The sequence below is a fragment of the Anomaloglossus baeobatrachus genome, chromosome 1 (assembly GCF_048569485.1).
Source record: "Anomaloglossus baeobatrachus isolate aAnoBae1 chromosome 1, aAnoBae1.hap1, whole genome shotgun sequence".
In the NCBI taxonomy this organism is placed as follows: domain Eukaryota; kingdom Metazoa; phylum Chordata; class Amphibia; order Anura; family Aromobatidae; genus Anomaloglossus; species Anomaloglossus baeobatrachus.
The window spans coordinates 255187161-255209081 of NC_134353.1; the positions used below are offsets into that span (position 1 = coordinate 255187161).

Below are 21921 nucleotides of genomic sequence, written 5' to 3' on the forward strand. Positions count from 1 at the left end.
GCGGGATGCACTGACAGATGCGATACTTTTTTTCCGTATCCCCGACGCTTTTTGTATTGCATCAGTCCGTGCGTCCCGCCGAGCGCTGATCAGGGATGCACATAACGGATCGGCATCCCTGCTCAATTTTTGGCATGACAAAAAGCATCGGGGATACGGAAAAAAGTCACGCCAAAAATTGAGCAGGGATGCCGATCCGTTATGTGCATCCCTGATCAGCGCTCGGCGGGACGCACGGACTGATGCAATACAAAAAGCGTCGGGGATACGGAAAAAAAAGTATCGCATCTGTCCGTGTGTCCCGCTGAGCGCGGATCAACATCCCTGCTCAATTTTTGGCGTGACTTTTTTTTTTTTCCGTATCCCCAGCGCTTTTTGTATCTCATCCGACCGTGCCTCCTGCAGCGGCCGATCAGTGCACCGCGTCTGTGCGTTTGAAAAGTCAAATGGCGTTCCTTGTCTTCTGAGCCCCGCCATGCGCCCAAACAATTGATTTCCACCACATGTGAGGTATCTGCGTACTCGGGAAAAATTGCACAATACGTTTTATGGTGCATTTTTTCCTGATACCGTTGTAAAAAGAGAAAAAAAAAAAACTACCTTGTTGCTGCAAAAATTTAAAAAATTTTTTTTAAAAAGAAAAAATAATTTTCACGGTTCAAATGTTATCAACTTTCAGTGGAGCCCCTGGGGGTACAAGGGGCTCACTAAACATCTAGATAAATTCCTTGAGGGGTCTAGTTCCAAAATGGGGTAATTTGTGTGGGAGCTCCACTGTTTAGGCACCATGGGGGGGGTCTAAAAACGTGACATGGCGTCCGCTAATGATTCCAATCAATTTTGCTGTCAAATGGTGCCCTTCTCTTCTGAGCCCCGCCATGCGCCCAACAATTACTTTCCACCACATGTGAGGTATCTGCGTACTCAGGAGAAAATGGACAATACGTTTTATAGTGCATTTTTTCCTGATACCCTTGTGAAAAAAAAAGCTACCTAGTTGAAGCAACAGTTTTGTGGTAAAAAATTTTTTTTTTTCTCTTCATGGCTCAACGTTATAAACTTCTGTGAAGCCCCCAGGTGTTCAAAGTGCTCATCAAACATCTAGAAAAAATATTTGAGGGCTCTAGTTTCCAAAATGGGGTCACTTGTGGGGGAGCTCCATTGTTTAGGCACCTCAGGGGGTCTTCAAACCCGATATGGCGTCCGCTAATTAGTGCAGCTAATTTTGCGTTCAAAAATTCAAATGGCGCTCCTTGCCTTCCGAGCACTGCCGTGTGTCCAAACATTTGATTTCCACCACATATGAGGTATCTGCGTACTCAGGAGAAAATGGACAATACATTTTATGTTGCATTTTTTCCCGATACCCTTGTGAAAAAAAAGCTACCTAGTTGAAGCAACAGTTTTGTGGTAAAACATTTTTTTTTCTTTTCACGGCTCAACGTTATAAACTTCTGTGAAGCCCCCAGGTGTTCAAAGTGCTCATCAAACATCTAGAAAAAATATTTGAGGGCTCTAGTTTCCAAAATGGGGTCACTTGTGGGGGAGCTCCATTGTTTAGGCACCTCAGGGGGTCTTCAAACCCGACATGGCATCCGCTAATTAGTGCAGCTAATTTTGCGTTCAAAAATTCAAATGGCGCTCCTTGCCTTCCGAGCACTGCCGTGTGTCCAAACATTTGATTTCCACCACATATGAGGTATCTGCGTACTCAGGAGAAAATGGACAATACATTTTATGTTGCATTTTTTCCTGATACCCTTGTGAAAAAAAAAGCTACCTAGTTGAAGCAACAGTTTTGTGGTAAAAAAAAATTTTTTTCTTTTCACGGCTCAACGTTATAAACTTCTGTGAAGCCCCCAGGTGTTCAAAGTGCTCATCAAACATCTAGAAAAAATATTTGAGGGCTCTAGTTTCCAAAATGGGGTCACTTGTGGGGGAGCTCCATTGTTTAGGCACCTCAGGGGGTCTTCAAACCCGACATGGCGTCCGCTAATTAGTGCAGCTAATTTTACGTTCAAAAATTCAAATGGCGCTCCTTGCCTTTCGACCTCTGCCGTGCACCCAAACAATTGATTTTTACCCCATATGGGGTATCAGCGTACTCAGGAGAAAATGCACAATAAATTGTAGGGTGCACTTTCTCTTTTCTCCCTTGTAAAAATGAAAATTTTATGGCTAAAGTAACATTTTTGTGTTAAAAAGTAAAATTTTCATTTTTTCCTTCCACATTGCTTTGGTTCCTGTGACGCACCTAAAGGTTTAATAAACTTCTTGGATGTGGTTTTGAGCAGTGTGAGGGGTGCAGTTTTTAGAATGGGGTCACTTTTGGGTATTTTCTGTCACCTCGGCCTCTCAAAGTCACTTCAAATGTGATGTGGTCCGTAAAAAAAATATTTTGTAAATTTTGTTGGAAAAATTAGAAATTGCTGATGAACTTTGACCCCTTCTAACTTCCTAACGAAAAAAAAATTTCTTTCGAAAATTGCGCTGATGTAAAGTTGACAAGTGGGAAATGTTATTTAGTAACTATTTTGTGTGACATATCTCTCAGATTTATGGGCATAAATTTTCAAAGTTTGAAAATTGCGAAATTTTCCAAATTTTCGCACAATTTCCTAAATTTTCACAAATAAACGCAAAAAGTATCGGCCTAAATTTACCACTGACATGAAGTACAATATGTCACGAAAAAACAATGTCAGAATCGCCAGGATCCGTTGAAGCGTTCCAGAGTTATAACCTGTCAAAGTGACACTGGTCAGAATTGCAAAAAATGGCCCGGTCATTAGGGTGTTTTAGTAGCCGGGGGTGAAGGGGTTAAACAAAAACTTGTGTTTGTTATTTGCATAATCGTAGTGAATGGAAAATCATATTGTTAGTCAGTTTTACACTAAGGGGTACTTTACACGTTGCGACATCGCTAGAAATTGCTAGCGATGTCAAGCGCGATAGTACCCGCCCCCGTCGCACATGCGATATGTGGTGATTGCTGCCGTAGCGAACATTATCACTACGGCAGCTTCACACGCACATACCTGCTCGGCGACGTCGCTGTGACCGCTGAACAATCCCTCCTTCAAGGGGGAGGTGTGTTCGGCGTCACAGCGACGTCACCGTGACGTCACTAATCGGCCGGCCAATATGGGCGGAGGGGCGGAGATGAACGGGACATAACATCCCGCCCACCTTCTCCCTTCCGCATTGCCGGTGGAGGCAGGTAAGGAGATGTTTGTCGCTCCTGCGGGTTTACACACAGCGATGTGTGGAGCTGCAGGAACGACAAACAACATCGTACATGCGGTAGAACCGACATTATGGAAATGAATGACGTTATACAGATCAGCAATATTGTACGCTTCTGTGCTCGTTCATCGTCGCACCTAGGATTTACACGTTGCGATGTTGCTACCGGCGTCGGATGTGCGTCACTAACGACGTGACCCCGACGATATATCGGTAGCAATGTCGCAACGTGTAAAGTCCCCTCTTAAATGAACGATGTTAATAGTAATATTTTGCCATACTTGGAATTATTTTCCCAATATTCAGTACATCGTATGATAAAATGGATAGTGTCATTCAAAAGTAATAATAATAATTAATAATAATTTTATTTATTTATATAGCGCTATTAATTCCACAGCGCTTTCCATGCATCAGGAACACTGTCTCCATTGGGGCTCACAATCTAGAGTCCCTATCTGTATGTCTTTGGAGTGTGGGAGGAAACCGGAGTACCCGGAGGAAGCCCACAGAAACACGGGGAGAACATACAAACTCCTTGCAGATAGTGTCCTTGGTGGGATTTGAACCCAGTACCCCAGTTCTGCAAGACTGCAGTGCTAACCATTCAGCCACCGTGCCGCCCGTACAACTTGTCCTGCAAAACCCAAGCCCCCGCATGGCTATATCGATGGAAAAAAAAAGTTATGCCTCATGGAATATGGGGAGAAAATAACTAAAGCACAACAACAAAAAATCTCCGGATCCTTAAAGGGATATATCCATGTTATGGGAATCCGCTGAACCTTGTGCCCAGGGAATTGCATCGACGGAAGGAAGAAAGGAGGCTAGCTCTGACAGTCATTTGATTCTCCACTGGGCAATGCCTGGAGGTCATATTTATTGAAAAGCTTTAACATGCAAGTTAATACACTCCAAAATAATTGGTTACTTTTAAATCCTCAGATAATGATTAGTTTACACCCTTTTTGTGCGTTATACTGATTGGTTCTTTGAAATATCACATAAATCTGAAGCCACATGACAGAAATGAATGCTAAGATAATATTCTTGGCATGGTCTATGATCCTTACGGTCCTTATCTTATTCTCACATAAGCTTAGGGGCTTTTCAATATCATTTTATTTTAGTGTGGAACATGCAAAATCTTGCTATGTGTATCAGAGGCCAATTTTTAGAGACATTATTTATAAGATAATGTTTTATACTTATTGCAAAGTGCCAACACTACAAGACCACATGAATATATCATCCTATGATATACAGTGGGGAAAAAAAGTATTTAGTCAGCCACCAACTGTGCAAGTTCTCCCCCTTAAAAAGATGAGAGGCCTGTAATTGACATCATAGGTAGACCACAACTATGAGAGACAAAATGAGAAAACAAATCCAGAAAATCACCTTGGCTGATTTGGCAAGATTTATTTGCAAATTATGGTGGAAAATAAGTATTTAGTCATCTAAAAACATGCAAGATTTCTGGCTCTCACAGACCTGTAACTTACTCTTTAAGAGGCTCCTCTGTCCTCCACTCATTAGTAATGGAATCTGTTTGAACTTGTTGTCAGTATGAACAACAACAGTCCACAAACTCAAACAGTCACACTCCAAACTCCACTATGGTGAAGACCAAAGGAATACCAATAACAATATCAAAGGATACCAGAAACAAAATTGTAGCCCTGCACCAGGCTGGAAGACTGAATCTTCAATAGGCAAGCAGCTGGGTGTGATGAAATCAACTATGGGAGCAATAATAAGAACATGGAAGACATAGAAAACCACTGACAATCTCCCTCGATCTAGGGATCCACGCAAGATCTCACCCCATGGGGTGAAAATGATCACAAGAATGGTGAGCAAAAATCCCAGAACCACACGGGGGGACGTAGTGAATGGCCTGCATAGAGCTGGGACCACCATAACAAAGGGTGCCATCAGTAACACACTATGCTGCCAGGGACTCAGATCCTGCAGTGCCAGATGTGTTCCCCTGGTTAAGCCAGTACATGTCCAGGCCCGTCTAAAGTTTGCTAGAGAGCATTTAAATTATCCAGAAGAGTATTGGGAAAATGAAACCAAAGTAGAACTGTTTGGTAAAAACACAACTCGTCTTGTTTAGAGGAGACAGAATGCTGAGTTGCATCCAAAGAACACCATACCTACTGTGAATCATGGGGGTGGCAACATCATGCTTTGGGGCTGTTTCTCTGCAAAGTGACTGGTAGACTGATTTGTGTACATGAAAGAATGAATTGGGCCATGTATCGTGAGATTTTGAGTGCAAACCTCCATCCATTAGCAAGGGCATTAAAGATGAAACATGGCTGGGTCTTTCAGCATGACAATGATCCCAAACACACCACCAGGGCCACAAAGGAGTGGCTTCATAAGAAGCATCTAAAGGTCCTGGAGTGGTCTAGCCAGTCTCCAGATCTCAGCCCCATAGAAAATCTTTGGAGGTAGTTGAAAGTCCATGTTGCCCAAAACATCACTGCTATAGAGGATATCTGCATGGAGGAATGGGCCAACATACCACCAACAGTGTGTGCCAACCTTATGAAGACTTACAGAAAACGTTTGACCTCTGTCATTACCAACAAAGGATATATTACAAAATATTGAGATTAATTTTTGTTATTGACCAAATACTTATTTTCCACCATAATTTGCAAATAAAATCTTGCAAAATTAGACAAGGTGATTTTCTGGATTTGTTTTCTCATTTTGTCTCTCATAGTTGTGATCTACCAATGATGTCAATTACAGGCCTCTCTCACCTTTTTAAGTGGGAGAACTTGCACAATTGATGGCTGACTAAATACTTTTTTTCCCCACTATAGGCACATTACAACATGCACAAAATAGCTTCCACCTAAATCAGAATGTAAGACATAACAAATTCAAATAATAATAATAATAATAATAATGATAATAATAATAACAATATCCAGCTCATCGTTTAAATTATTTCCTTAGCAGTGCATCTCCAAGATCATATCCCATTATGTAGTAGATATCATAAAAATAATATTAGCAAATACCTCCAATTGGAAATGTGGTATAGTTCCCCTGATATAGCCATGTCTCATGGAGTTAGCGATTCTCACGGTTGTTGACTTTATTTAGCACAGAAAAGAGCGGTCCAGAAAAATCTTTGTTTCTTTCATTGATTTGCATATTTAGAAGCAAATTAATACAAGCTTGTTATGCATCTGTTTTACATTTATTGTGTTTGTAAAAAGACACATTTGGCCTGCTTTTGACGCACACAATGTCAGTGAGCACATAGTACAGATGGTTTTCGTCTTTTACTTTACTCAACTTGTTGACATTGCATCAAGCTGGTGCCTAAACTATAACCTCAAAATCTGTAAAAAATGTCATAAGAAGGAATATTTTTCTTTTATAGTGCATAAAGTATTGTAAATGCTGAATGTGGCCCACCAAAAGTTTTCCTGCGGCACATGAGCCCATATGGAAGATGCTGTACCCTGCTAATAATATTAAAATAAATTCATGACTCTCAGACTTGGGCATATTGAGGAGATATTTTGGAAAGGGGAAGTATGCGTGTATGTGGGGGGGTGATATTATGGAGTAGATCAGTGTGTTGGGGACAGTATGGAGAGGAGCAGTATGTGGGGGAATTAGGGAGAGTGGCTGTGTAGGTGGAGGAATATTATGGAGTGGGGCAGTGTGGTAGGAGGAATATTATGTAGATTGGCAGTGTAGGGTAGATATTATGGAAAGTGGTAGTGACGAGAAGGAATATTATGGAGAGGGCCAGCGTGGCCGAAGGAATACATTTGAAACCAGAAGTTTACTTACTCCATCTAAAAATACACATATGCATGTTTTTCTCACTATCTGACATAAAAACAGAATAAACCTTTCCCTTTATCAGAATCTTCCAAAGAAATGCCATTATCATATGGGATGTCCCATATTCTTTAAAGACATAGTGCTCTTAGTGTATTTATTGACTTTGCAGAAAGTAATAAAAATGCCTTAAAACATTCTCTCTCTCATTATTCTGTCATTTGGCAAATATAAATACATTTGGTATTCCTAATTGACCTAAAACGGGAAAGGTTTATTCTGATTTCATGTCAGAGAGTGAGAAAAACATGCAGATATATCTTTTTAGATAGTGTATGTACACTTCTGGTTTCAACTGTATTGTGGAGAGAATCAGTGAGACAGATATTGTAGATAGGGGCAGTGTTGAAGGATATTGTGGATAGTGGCAGTGTGGGGGACATTATAGAGAGGAGTTGTGTATGGGGAGGAACATTACTGAAAGGGGAAGTGTGGTGGGAGGAATATCTTGGAGAGGGGCAGCGGGGGATAGATATTATGGAAAGGGGCATTGTGGGGCTATATTATGGAGAGGCACAGGCTGGGAGGAAATTATGGAGAGGCACATGATGGGGAAATATTATGGAGAGGGGCAGAATGGGGGGATATTATTGAGAAAGGCTGTGTGGGGGCATATTATGGAGAGAGGTAGTGAGTGGGTGAATATTATGGATATAGATAGGCACTATGTTGGGGGATACTAAAGAGTACAATTTTAACCTCTGCACAGCACAGTAAAGTCACATAATTCACACCATGATCACCAAAATGGTCACCAAAAATAGAGGGGAACCTCACGTCTATTGAAAAAAAAAAATTTGTATTTATTGGAGTCAATATATTTATTGGTCACATGAGAAGGCACTAAAAGACGCAAGTGTACAATATGAAGGGGGCTTGTAACATTAAAGCAGCAAGATATCTATCTATTCTATATTTATTCTAGCTATCTTTTTTATCTATTCTATCTATATCTATCTTTTATCTATCTATTCTAGTGTCTCTATCTATTCTATTTATATCTATCTATTATATCTATCCTTTATCTATTTGTCTATCTAATCTATTATCTATCTATCTATCTATCTATCTCTATATATGCAAATATAAAGGGTTCTGGCTGGGAACGCATTTGCACATATCGCATGAGACTCGCAAATCTATGGGTTCAAGAAAAAAAATTGGACAGCCGACGGACCATCCGTGTGCCGTTCTTTTTTTTGCTTGCACCCTTATCTAAAAACTGAGCTCCTGTTTCAATAACCAGGAATGGTGCCAGCACTGATTCTGACTGTTCAACCCTCTAGACAGTCAAGAACAACAATAGTATCTAGGTTGTGAGAAAGATGGTCTTCCTCAAACACCCCTGCACCCCCTAACATAGATAGCAGCTGCCGGGTGCCAATAATTGCTATGACAATCTGATATCAAGCATTGGACCTGCAGAGCTGGCAAGCGCAGTGCCTGCCGGATATAGTATATAAATCTAATGTCGCTGTAATCATGCCTTACCGAAAAATAATGTCTTATTATGTAAAAATAAGAAAATAGAAACATTCCCCAATTGCTGTTTTTTGTTCACGCTCCCTCTGAAAAAATCAAAATAAAAACAATGAGAAAATATTATGCAGCCCAGATTCAAAAAAGAAGCCCTCATATAGCAATGTCAGCAGAAAAATAAAAGTTATAGCTCTGAGAATATGGCAAAGCTGTAAAAAGAATCTAAAGCTTTTTAGATGCAAAACATAAAAAAATATATTTTTGCTATTGTGTAACCATATTGAAGCGTATTGAAGTGAAGAATAAAGTTATCGAATCATTTTTACCAAATGTTAAATGACAGAAAGCAAAATAAAAATCAACACCGCTCTTGAATTGCTGTTCATTCTGCTTCCCAAATATCATAATGTGGCTACACTCACTTCTGTCTACTGCTCTACTTTAAACACTTATGTTGGTGTCTCCATCTAAAATAAAGGGAAAAGTCATTCAGAATTAACCCCTACTGCAATCATTCACTATAATAAAGCAAATGGAGTGACTTGGACTCTGTCTGGTCTATTTTTTCCCACAGTGTCCACCTTTTAAAAGAGTATTGAACATACCTAAAAAGATAGGACGCTGCCGGAAAAGAGGCCACGTGGAGTCCGAAGCATCTCTGCCTTATACGGTGCTTAGTTCTGTCTGAATCATATTTTTCAACGATTCAAACAGGGACCACAACATAAGTTCTACATGTAGAGCACTGGATAAATATGAACCTAGCCTTAAAAGAAAAAAAAAATGTTATGAACCATATTTTTCACTCTATAAGACGCACCTGATTATAAGATGCACCTAGGTTTTAGAGGAGGAAAATTAAAAAAAAATAAATAAAATATATATATATATATATATATATATATATATATATATATATATATATATATATATATATATATAATTTTAAGCCAAATGGTGTGCTAAAACATTTTGATAAAATTGAAAAACATTATTTTAACAATATAGACTCAACAGCAGTCAACAGCTGTTATGAGGATCTGTGGATGATGCACTGCTCTGGAGGATCTATGGATGATACACTGCTATGGAGCATCTGTGGCGCCCCTGTGGCTTCAGGCGCCACAGAGTACTGCACCCCACCCGAGGTGCAGTATTCATCTCGGATATGGAGGAGGTCATCACCGGTAAACAACCAAACACACTCATCCAACACATAACACGGGGGCTTTTCTACTGAGGCTGGGCTAGGGTAGGTGCTGGGGTGGCCATCATGAGGTATGAAACCTCTTGCCCACTAGTTCAGGAACCCGGGAGGCGGGTCACCAACAGGGGAGTTAGGAGCCATCTCACACAGTAGTCAGTCAGCTCCGGGCGCAGGAAGCGCCAGGTCGCTTGAGGAGGAGATAAGCAAAAGACATGGACAGTTCGGGGCCTGTTGTCTGGAGCTGGAAGCTTGACCCGGGTTCTTAGGAAAGCAGGGGGATCCCAGGGTTTGCGGGGAGTACAGAAGGCACCCGTGACCCGTTCCACGGCCCATGAGCTGGGGTGGAAGGAAACTGTCCAAAGGTAATGCACAGAGGGAAACACCGGCCTTGACCTCCGAACTATCCGGGATCGGCTGAAGAACATCACTGTAAGTAAAGATCTTGAACTGCACCCTCTGTGTCGTCCCATTACTGCTGGCGCTTTCAACATCACGGCCCTACGTCATAGGCGACTACTACTCCTACCATCCTCCCTGGGGAGAGCTGCAACACCCGAGCTGCATCACCATCCGCCCCATCAGAGAGAGACTTCCCGCAGCGGTGGCTAATACAGACCACACACCACAGGTGGTGTCACGAACAACTACCCCCATCATCCCTATCCCCAGCTTTATTGACAACGCCAGGGTCCCGTAAGCGGGTAAGGCCACCGCGACGACCCAGGAGAAGAACCGCGTCCCGGTAACGAGTAGCCCCCGACCCCGTGGGTGCGTCAGATCTGTGGATGATGCACTGCTATGGAGGATCTGTGGATGATGCACTGTTATGGGGGACCTGTGGATGATGCACTGTTATGGGGGACCTGTGAATGACGCATTGTTATGGGGGACCTGTGGATGATGCACTGTTATGGGGATCTGGGAATGATGCACTGCTGTGAAGGATCTGTGGATGATGCACAGTTATTGGGGACCTGTGGATGATGCACTGTTATGGGAGATCTGTGGCTGATGCACTGTTATGGGAGATCTGTGGATGACTCTTTGTTATGGGAATCTGGGTATGATGCACTGCTATGGAGGCTCTGTGGATGACGCATGGTTATGAGCGACCTGTGGATGACACACTGTTATGGGGGACCTGTGGATGATGCACTGTTATGGGGGACTTGTGGATGATGCATTGTTATAGGGGATCTCTGGATGATGCACTGCTATGGAGGATCTGGGTCTACCACCTCCCTCATCCTTAGGAATACACCAACGTACTGTATACCATACATGGGTGCATTCTGAAAGATGAGGGGGGTAGTCATCACATTTACAACCCTTTGACCACTACATTACAGTCCCTCCCTGGAGTGTTTACACTAAACATGACTACTAAAACCGCCATCATCCTTCAGAATATGTGGCGCCCTGGACAAGCCAGGTCGTCACAGAACAACACCAACACACCCCACACCCCGGTTAGGCACACCAAAGCCAAACACAAAATCCTTGTTGCCTTCCGCCAGGCGCTGATGTCCACACCAGGGGGTGGGCCAGGCGGTTGGTCCTGCCCACCGAGGAGTACACAGTCCTGGAGGTGGGAAAAGGAAGGAGTTGAGAGTGGAAAGTGGAGAGTGGAAAGTTGAGAGTTGGAAGTGTAAGTGTCATGAAGTGAAGTGGTAGAGGAGCAGACAGAAAGTGGTCCGGGTATGTGGCTCGGACGGTACAGCAAGGTTGGCAGACGGTGGTGACCGTCTGCAGGAGAGGCCAATTGGAGTGAGCCGTAAGGACCGTGGACGGGCGGTGGCCCGGCGGTACCGGACCGGTGAGCAAAGAGAAGCCAGCACCATCCGGCAGGGCTTACGGACCCCGACAAGGCTAGGAGTCGCCGTTGAATTTGTCAAATCCGTTAGCGAAGGGAACCTCCGGGTTTCCCAGCAGTCAAGTCCCGATTGAAGGCGACAGCTCAAACCATAGAGGGAAACACAGTCACCGCCAAGGCTAAAGTTCCCAGGGCCAGAGCCTGCGGGCAAAAGGGGCTCCTTCAGCACCCATCCAAGCTGGGGAGCGGTTTACCGGTGGGAACCCATTGGAACCGTACACACTACACAGGTGCAGGGAAAGGCAGTCACCATCAACCTGCTGGGAGGAGAAACACCGCAGCCGTCTGTGGGACCCGTCCATCGAGCCGTCTGTTTTACCGGAGACTGTGTATTCGTTACTGGCTGAGTGAGTACCACCGTGCCGTGCGGCACAACGCTGCCCCCATGACCCTGCACCTCACCAGGCCCCGTAGCCCACCTGCCACTCATCCCTACCTCCCTTACTGGGCCCCGGGACAATCAACCCCCCTACCCACGGAGGAGAGAACCAACATCCAAGCTGCTCCCCTTCATCGCTCCCAGGATCCCCGTCCAGAGCAGCGGTGGTGTCACCAATCTCACCACAACCGTGGGTGGCGTCACGGACAATATCCCTAAACCCAAACCACCCCCTTTCACTCACGGGCGAGGAACGCCGCTCGAGTCCCCGGGATCCGGCCCACCGCTCGAGTCACCACCGAGCAGCAGCAGCAGCAGCCGGACCCGAGCAGTGGGTGAGCGCAGTGTCCCCTCCTCCGCCAGCGACAAATACACCCATTGATACAGTATATTCTGAAGTCTGATGATGGAGGTTGTGTTCCCCTTCAATGTATTTGCTCACCTATTCAAGACCCTTCATTCAACTGACACAATTTTCTCAGGGTCAGATCACTGATTGGTGAAGGCAGCTCTGCTGCAGTTGTCTCCACCAATCAGTATACAGCCCTGCAGAGGAGGACGAGAATTGCTCTTCTCTCTCTTCTCTTTCTTAAAATAGTCTACACCTGCTGCTGCGGAGAACTGAAATTGAGTCCTCCTTACATGAGCGGCCACTATTTTATTGAAGTTTGTGAGTTGCACATGAGCAGATTGAGATCTTAGAGAGCCGCGATCTCTGTCTTCGCCTGAGCTGCCTCCGACGTGATGGACTTCAGGAAAATGGCTGCAGAGGCAGCGCATGTGCAGATAGAGATATTGGCTCTTTGGGATCTCAATCTGTGCCAGCGCCGCCTCCGCAGTCATTTTCCTGAAGTCTATTGCTTTGGAGACAGCGCAGGCACAGAGAGATGTCGGCTCTGAGATCCATGGCGCACTCTTTGCGCCACTGTGACATCCCAGCTACACGCCCACAGCAATGACAACATTGCTCTATTGGTGCTGCCACTGCAGGAAGTCGGCAACAGCTGCAGCACCAGCCTCCTGTGACTTCGCTCCACCGTGTGGCCATGATAAGTTTCTAGTGACTTTGTGTATGTTAAACTGACGTTCTGTGCGTATTTCAAATCCCTAATATGTATGTTTCTCTTAAATTTATGCTGAGTTTTTGTGCAGATTTTTCTTATAGATCATTATATGCGAAAAATCCACAAGTATAAAGCGCACATGGGTTTTTAGTGTTTCTGCTGTGGAAACACATTAAAAGTGCATGCAATTCACACAAGTATATCAATAAAGTTTTGTCAAAGCGGAATAACAGGACATATCAAAAACAAAGCAGCTTTGTTTAAAACATGTCATACCAGCAAGAGACAAAAAACCCAGATAAAAACACAAGTAAAAAAAGAACCCAAGTAACCTAATTTACAGAATAGGTGCAGAAATTCTGCAACATTAAAAACTCATCAATAGCTCCTCGTGGGAGCAAAGCCTTAAAGTGACACATGGGGCAGTCAGGAAGGGTATGTTGAAGTAATTCTAACTGAGATTCATTCTACAGTGCCGGTGAGAAATAATTTAATACACAGGCACGTGATTTCCAAAGCCCTCCAATGATTTAATTAGAATCACCTCTTTGATAGTCCTCAGAGATATGGGCATACCATGCATAAATTTAGGCATTTCTTAGATATTTAAGCATTTCTTAGATTATAGAAAATAGTAGAATACATAAATGCATAGTAATTTCAGACACTCCCAGCATCAACCCAGCTTAGCCAATCCCTCAAGCAGTTCTTTGTCTAAAGAGTGGACTCTCACCCACTATAAACCTTTTTTGCAGGCTTGAAGATTTTTAACTTCTTCCTTACTTTAAAGGGAACCTGTCGGGTGTAATATGCACCCAAAACCACGAGCAGGTCCGTCCCTGTATACACTAGCATACTGCACTTATACCAAATTGCACAACAAATAGTCCATTGCAAATATAATGAAAGATATTTGCCATTTTGTTTCACATAAAATTTTGCTTAATGGTTCACATACTCTAATAGTTATGGTTGACACCTTAACATTCATCTAGAAATATAACAGAATGGGATCTCTACCGCTTTCTGCTCCCACTAGTTTTATCTGTCACAGGGAACCTGTCAGATGCAATATGCACCCAGTACCACGAGCAGTTCTGGGTGTATATTGCTAATCCCTGCCTAATGGTCCCTGTATACACTAGTAGAGATAAAGAGATCTTGAGAAAAAGTCTCAAGGGCGTTATAGCCCCAGACTAGTCCACCCTCTTAGCTATTAGTACAGGGGTGTACTAACATGCTGTTCAATACAGCATCTCCAGTGGTGACCTGTGTTTTCTATGACCATGCTTTTGAATGCCAGGCACATCCGGACATGTGCAGTAGACCTCTCTGAAGCTGGGCCAAGTACACCCGGCTTCATACTACGCATGACCTCAAGTGCCCGGCATTCAGAAGTTGCTTTCACATCGATCACAGGTATGTGCGTCACCGCTGATGATGCTGCATTGAATAGCATGTTAGTACGCCCCTGTGGGTGTACTAACATGCTAAGAGGGTGGACTAGTTGGGGGCCATAACGCCCTTGGGACTAGTCTCTGGGCTCAGTAGCATAAGATAAAAGATCTTTATAAATACTTTTTCTAAGGTTCTCTTTATCTATGCTAGTGTATACAGGGACGGTTAGGCAGGGATTAGCAATATGCACCTAGAAACCTTAGAAAAAATGTTTCGGGGGGTCTTTAAACACAGTACACCTCAAGAAATCAAACCCCACCATAAAATTCAATACTTTATTCTGTTAAACCAACAAAGTGCAAATTTAAAAACAGAGTAAGTTTGATACATTAGATTACGGTTACAGGCAGGATTGCGGGCAAATTCCCTATTCTTACCCTTCCTGGCCGCAGGGGTCGGCACCCTATACAAATAGACGCAGTGGTGCCCCTGCTCAAACGTGGACTGACCCTTCAAAACCCTGTGCTAACAGTCTAATTCGTCCTGCTGATCTCTGTGAGAGCCTAATGTAGTATCTCGTGATGTTCTCATACACCCACACAGGCACTCTAGGCAATATACATTTGGTATGACTTTTTATGATTTTTCCTTTTTGGTACATTAAATGAACATCTTTACTCAGCATTTTGTAGATGACATAGTCAGCTTATCAAGTAGAAGACACTGTCCATGTTTAAAGCATCAAACTCTGGATTTCACCAGTAGATGATATCATCTACTGGTGATATCCAGAGTTTGATGCTTTAAACATGGACAGTGTCTTCTACTACAAAATGCTGAGTAAAGAAAAGATGTTCATTTAATGTACCAAAAAGGAAAAATCATAAAAAGTCATACCAATTGTATATTGCCTAGAGTGCCTGTGTGGGTGTATGAGAACATCACGAGATACTACATTAGGCTCTCACAGCACGAATTAGACTGTTAGCACAGGGTTTTGAAGGGTCAGTCCACGTTTGAGCGGGGGCACCACTGCGTCTATTTGTATAGGGTGCCGACCCCTGCGGCCAGGAAGGGTAAGAATAGGGAATTTGCCCGCAATCCTCCCTGTAACCGTAATCTAATGTATCAAACTTACTCTGTTTTTAAATTTGCACTTTGTTGGTTTAACAGAATAAAGTATTGAATTTTATGGTGGGGTTTGATTTCTTGAGGTGTACTGTATTAGCAATATGCACCCAGAACTGCTTGTGGTGGGAGCATATTGCACCTGACAGGTTCCCTGTAACAGATAAAACTAGTGGGAGCAGAAAGCGGTAAAGATTCCATTCTGTTATATTTCTAGATGAATGTTAAGGTGTCATGACTATTAGAGTGTGTTAGCCATTAAGCAAAAGTTTATGTGAAATAAAATGGTAAATACTGTTCATTATATTTGCAGTGGACTATTTGTTATGTAATTTGCTACTTGCTTACAAATATTTGGTTTTCACTGCAGGATTTCTCCTAGTTATTACACCCAAAAAGTCCAAAACTCATAGGCAGCAGTGTAAAAAAAAATGTGGTTGTAGTAAGACATGTTATGCCCCTGTCGGGTGATCAAACTCAGCGTTATATACACTTGTATTTTTAGACATATCCTTAAGGATGATGACGGACATATACCAGGTCAGGGTACTTTTGAGTACTGTGCTCCGATGAATGTATCTCCCTATAAATTGTAGAATATGCTGCTCTTACAACTGCAGTGTTATATGTATTGTGGGCAGTGCTCCTTACCCATATATGGATCTGCCAATATCCAAGATGGCCGCACGTGATTCGCGTGCCCTGTGCTGCCCGAGATCTCGCGCGTGCTGAGGAAGCTCCGTCCAGCGTGCGGTGACGTCCCTTTGTGAACGTCACTTCCGCTGGGAGCTCCGGAAGTGACGCGCGGGACTCGGACACGTCACAGCGCATGCGGCGCTACAAACGACGGCAATTAGACATCATTCCCACCACACTATATATACATGGGGTCCACTATACATGGTCACACTGCCCCCCGAGGAAGCTGGTCTGCGAAACGCGTCGGGGCTTCCCCCACCATCACCTGGACCACTGACACGACATCCATATTGACAACATATATGGGTAAGCACTGCTCTAGTAATGTATAAGGTTTTATGGTTCCCTTACTATGTGTGCCCTGCTGGGCTCTTTCTTGCATATTGATTGGTTGGGACACCATTATATAGTAAAACTGGAGCCAATACTTTCTAACACAATAGGATGTTGTTGAGGTCCTAGTATGGGATTTTCCCGTTCCCTTTCCAAACATTGTCTGTATTTTATATGTATTTTTACATGACAGTGCCCCTATTTTGTGTTTTCTAATAAATAACTTATGATTAATATTGACGCATCTGTCTTTGAGTATGCAAGGCCTCATGAAACTCAGTTTTCTTCTCTTCTTTATTCATTATGTCATACTGAGTGGCCGTTTTTACTTGATGGGAACCCCATTTGTTATTCCCTTTAACTTTTCATTAACTCTTATACTGTGTGTACCCACAGCTTTTTCAAAGGGACAAATGGATACTGCACGTGAAAACACGTGGCAGAGTAAGTTGGAACAAGTGTTTGGTGAAGAGTCGGAAATTGTTGATGTGCAGAATTCCAGAGAGACGGACGGTTCTATTGAGAGACTCAAATTCTCACTAAATCAAAAAACTAGGATATGGTGGAACAAAGCGTTCATGGAGCGCTACCTTACCAAGGGGCTAATACCCCGTGGATTGAGAGTCCAGGTGTTCCCCTCCTTTAATGTAGAGGATGAGGAGATTAAGAGGGAGTGGGAAGATCTGGCCACAAAATGCTCTAAAGGGTTCATGAATCTGCTGATTAAAATGAATGATAAAACACTCTCTAAATTAGAGAGGGAGATTGAGGATCTTAAGAAAGACCTGTCTGCCAAATTATCTGAAGACTCCCTTAGTAAACTTAATATGGATTTGGAGAGATCTTTCACAAAATGGGAGAAAGATATAATTGAGGTGAAGACAAAAAAGTATAAACGAGACATGGGGGATTACCGTAACAACTTTGTCTATAGATGGAAGCACCCTCAAAAAAAGAGAAGACCTCCTCCATCCCTCAATCAAACCAGATCCCCTTCTATATCTTCCCTCTCATCAATGGATGACGATACATCAGAAAAGAGAGGCTTTATGACTCCCTTTGTCAGCAAATGGAACCCTAACAAAACTAGACAACCTATGGTGGCAGCTACTAAGCGGAAGATTACTCCCCCTGAATCTCTTGACAAGAAGAGCAGAAATAAAAATAATACCTTAGAGGTAATTAATTTATCTAATATCACACTTTCCAAGCCCCAGGTTGAAGTCTTGGAGCTTGGTCTTTCTTTTGTACCTCAAAGTACGTTTGATTACTTTACTGCACTGAAAGATTTGAACCTTTTCTCCCGCAAGTTGGTTCTACAGAAATTGCACGCCAATAAGGACCCACAGAGAACCAATGTCGATACTTCAGAGAGTGAGGCATTGGAGGACTTGGATGAAATAGAGGGTAATTTTACCCCCTCTACGTCTGGAGGCAATTTCCCTAAATCCATCTACCCGAGGTCGACCACTTTTCCCCCCTTTTCCCTGTGCCCAGCCGTCGAGATTTTTCATAAATTAGTGGCCAACGATTTGAAAACTTTGGATGGCAGTGTTAGGAGGAGGGATAACTTGACGGCTGGACAGAGGAAAGCTTTAAGGGAATTAAAAAATCTGCCGGGGGTCGTCATCAAACCGGCAGATAAGGGGGGAAATGTGGTAATTTGGCCCATTAGGATGTACGAACGGGAAGCCTTCAGACAACTGAGGGATAAAGCATCATATTCCTCCCTTGCCTCCAACCCGACTAACAGCTATATGGTGGATCTCTTTGCAATTATTGACCTGGCTTTTCAAAAAGGGATTATCCCCAAAAAAATCATGGATGGACTACTAGTAAAGGACCCTAAAATACCTACATTCTATTTGCTCCCCAAAGTCCACAAAGACCCCCTGGTCCCCCCGGGGCGTCCCATTGTCTCTGGCATTGGGGGGCTGTCTGAGCCGGTATGCAGGTTCATTGAATATTACCTGCATCCCTTGGTTCAGACTTTGCCCTCCTATGTCAGGGACACCATGGACGTCCTGCGTCAGATAGATGGGATCTTTGTGGACCCTGACGTTATATTGGCCACGGTTGACGTCGAGTCACTATACTCCTCGATAGGACACGAACATGGACTTCGGGCGGTGAGATTCTTCTTGGAGATGAGCAGTCTGGATGTATCAATGGTCGAATTAATTCTGGAATTACTTTCTTTTATTTTGACACATAATTATTTTTTGTTTAAGGATCGTTTCTTTTTACAGGAGCGGGGCACTGCGATGGGCGCGGCGTGCGCGCCTTCGTACGCAAACCTCTTCCTGGGATACTGGGAGAGGGAGGTGTTTGGCGAGGGCGTGCCCGCCGTATCCCATGCGCAGTGCTGGCTCCGTTTTATTGACGACATTTTGATTTTTTGGAAGGGCACTTTTTCAGATTTTTCTTTATTTATTCATGATTTAAATAGTAATGATTTGAACATTAAACTTACTTTTAAATGTGATGAAAAATGTATTGATTTTTTAGATATTCGAATCATGATACATCCTGACTGCTCTATCCAAACGACTATATGTCGTAAAGAAACTTCAGTAAACAGTCTGTTGCACGCGTCTTCGGCGCACACTCCCTCCACGGTCTCTGCAATCCCGATAGGTCAATACCTGAGGGCTAGGAGAGTATGTTCTACTGATACTCTCTTTAGAGAACAGGCCCAAGATCTTCGGGAGAGATTTAAATCCAGGGGGTATAGTGAGAGGAGTGTGCGCCGTGGATTCAGGCGTGCTCAGAATACCTTACGTACTGATTTATTGATTCCTAAATCAAAACAGAAAGAAGAGTCTCACCCGCCTGTTCGTTTCATCTCTACTCTTAATGATCGGTGGCAGGAGATGTGTACAATATTAAGACGTCATTGGGGTGTCTTGAAAATAGATCCATCCATTGGGGCTCTTTTACCATCTGGTCCTCTAATAACATCTCGGCGTGCACCCAACTTGCGGGATAAGTTGGTTCGGAGTCATTATGTGGCTCCAATACCTCGCATTTTTGGTGGGGGGGAACCGTTAAAAGGGTTCTTTCCATGTGGGACATGTGTTGCCTGCCGCAATATGGTGAAGGCATTATCCTTCACATCAGCGGACGGCAAAAATGAATTCCTGATTCAACACCATATTACCTGTCGCACAGCCAATGTTATATATTATGCCACATGTGGATGTGGCAGAATATATATAGGACTTACCACTCGCGAGTTAAGATTCCGTACGCGAGAACACGTGAGAGGCATCTTGGCGGCGGCTGACCTTGACCTCGATGATCCCCAGCTGAAGACCCTACCTCGACACCATAAGTTAGAACATGGTTGTAATCCTGGGAAATTTAGGGTGAGAGGTATTGACGTGGTTCATCTGGGGACAAGAGGTGGCGACTACACCAGGATGCTCTCTCAACGTGAATGTAACTGGATTGTCAGACTTGGGACCATGACACCCATTGGCTTAAATGAGAAGATGAGTTTCTCTTCATTTTTGTAATTTGCTCTTCGTCTCTCTGGGAGCGGTTCATTGTGTGTGTTCCGCTTTTTTAGTTTTATGTGTTTTTAACTTTTCCCTTTCCGTTCTTTCCTTTTTATGAGATGTGACCTGTATCTTGGACCCCTGTGAGTGAACACCTTAGGATGTCTTCTTTGGCGAATCTTTGTGCCTGGACCTTCTCTCCGTTGGATCGTGCCTTGTGTGGCAATAACGACCATGGATTTCCTCCGTTGTATATGTATCCCCTTTTTTCTACACAGACCCATCAATAAATGATGTACTTTAATTGATGTTAATATGTGGGGGTAATCTGTGTTTGTGGGTTTGTGTCTGCGTCTCCTTCCTGATATGGAATATTGACTTACATATGTTTGTGAGTTAAGTAGTATGGAATTGAAATGTTGGGAGGACACGCTGACACGAATTCATGTACATAGAAGATTATATATATTTTTAAAAAATTTCCCCCCCCCACCTTTTCTTTGCATTCTCGCTCGATCTAGCACAGGACCATGACTGTGTACGACTCACCTAATGAACTATTCTTCGGTGTCAAATGACAATTTTTGAGGTAGCCCTTTGTGGCTCCCCTTTTTCTATAGTGATGCACTTCTCTTGGTCCTGTGCCTGTATCGGGTTGAAATATCTATGATGTGCATTGGGTGATTCTGTGTTTTATTGTATTACTGTAATATCATACATATATATATGGGTGTATATGTATGGTATATATATGTTTATAATTATGGTTACCTCTCCGTTTTGCGTGCCCCATTCAGGTGATATATGACGGGGATGGATAGTATTGTGTGGATTCACCCTTGTAAATATATGTCTATATATGTACCCATTCTCTTTCTTTGGAAGATGGGATGGCATCTCTCTTTTTTCTGGTCTGTGTCCGCCTTGATTGAGCAGGTGTTTGCTCTGTACCTGTAGTATCAAATAAATCATTGTTTGACACATGATGTTTATGGGGTACTTACTTGTTATGCCCCTGTCGGGTGATCAAACTCAGCGTTATATACACTTGTATTTTTAGACATATCCTTAAGGATGATGACGGACATATACCAGGTCAGGGTACTTTTGAGTACTGTGCTCCGATGAATGTATCTCCCTATAAATTGTAGAATATGCTGCTCTTACAACTGCAGTGTTATATGTATTGTGGGCAGTGCTCCTTACCCATATATGGATCTGCCAATATCCAAGATGGCCGCACGTGATTCGCGTGCCCTGTGCTGCCCGAGATCTCGCGCGTGCTGAGGAAGCTCCGTCCAGCGTGCGGTGACGTCCCTTTGTGAACGTCACTTCCGCTGGGAGCTCCGGAAGTGACGCGCGGGACTCGGACACGTCACAGCGCATGCGGCGCTACAAACGACGGCAATTAGACATCATTCCCACCACACTATATATACATGGGGTCCACTATACATGGTCACACTGCCCCCCGAGGAAGCTGGTCTGCGAAACGCGTCGGGGCTTCCCCCACCATCACCTGGACCACTGACACGACATCCATATTGACAACATATATGGGTAAGCACTGCTCTAGTAATGTATAAGGTTTTATGGTTCCCTTACTATGTGTGCCCTGCTGGGCTCTTTCTTGCATATTGATTGGTTGGGACACCATTATATAGTAAAACTGGAGCCAATACTTTCTAACACAATAGGATGTTGTTGAGGTCCTAGTATGGGATTTTCCCGTT

At 43.4% G+C, this 21921-nt stretch overlaps 1 protein-coding gene and 1 long non-coding RNA gene across 3 annotated transcripts in view; both read left to right on the plus strand.

Moving 5' to 3' along the window:
* Positions 1–21921, plus strand: part of PRDM5 (PR/SET domain 5) — a 373869-nt gene that overhangs the window by 143278 nt on the left and 208670 nt on the right. The gene's annotated exons all lie outside the window — the stretch shown is intronic.
* Positions 17061–20492, plus strand: LOC142291661 (uncharacterized). 2 transcript variants are annotated; one of them, XR_012750521.1, is made up of 2 exons: positions 17061–17132; positions 20308–20492. It is a non-coding gene; the product is annotated as an uncharacterized LOC142291661 (long non-coding RNA). The 2 variants fall into 2 exon arrangements; XR_012750523.1 differs by lacking the exon at positions 17061–17132 and adding an exon at positions 17623–17866.